Source organism: Phaethon lepturus, unplaced genomic scaffold (assembly GCF_000687285.1).
Source record: "Phaethon lepturus isolate BGI_N335 unplaced genomic scaffold, ASM68728v1 scaffold41396, whole genome shotgun sequence".
In the NCBI taxonomy this organism is placed as follows: Eukaryota; Metazoa; Chordata; class Aves; order Phaethontiformes; family Phaethontidae; genus Phaethon; species Phaethon lepturus.
The window spans coordinates 1,842-2,133 of NW_010544788.1; the positions used below are offsets into that span (position 1 = coordinate 1,842).

At 67.5% G+C, this 292-nt stretch overlaps 1 protein-coding gene across 1 annotated transcript in view; it reads left to right on the top strand.

Annotated features, from left to right (window-relative positions):
- LOC104622116 (annexin A6) overlaps window positions 1-292 on the top strand; it is a 5,779-nt gene that overhangs the window by 670 nt on the left and 4,817 nt on the right. The window lies entirely within an intron of this gene.

Sequence of the window (292 nt, forward strand, 5' to 3'; positions counted from 1 at the left end):
CCGGCGGGGGGGGAAACCCCTGGCTCGGTGGGCAGCTGTGGCTGGTGGGGCACAGCCTGCTGCCGTGTGCTGGGCAGGGGAGGAGCCCGAGCCCAGACCCTCCCTTCCCTGCTTGGGGCCAGGCTCTGCTTTCCATTCCCTCGGGAAATCGAGTAGTCATCGCCTCAACACAATTACCCACGGCTTCCTGCCCAGAAGAGGGGGTGGTTGCCTCTGGGTGGGTAAACTGAGGCACGGCGAGCATCACCTCCGCGGTGGTCCAGGCCCCCCAGCAGCCATGTGGGGGGGGAGA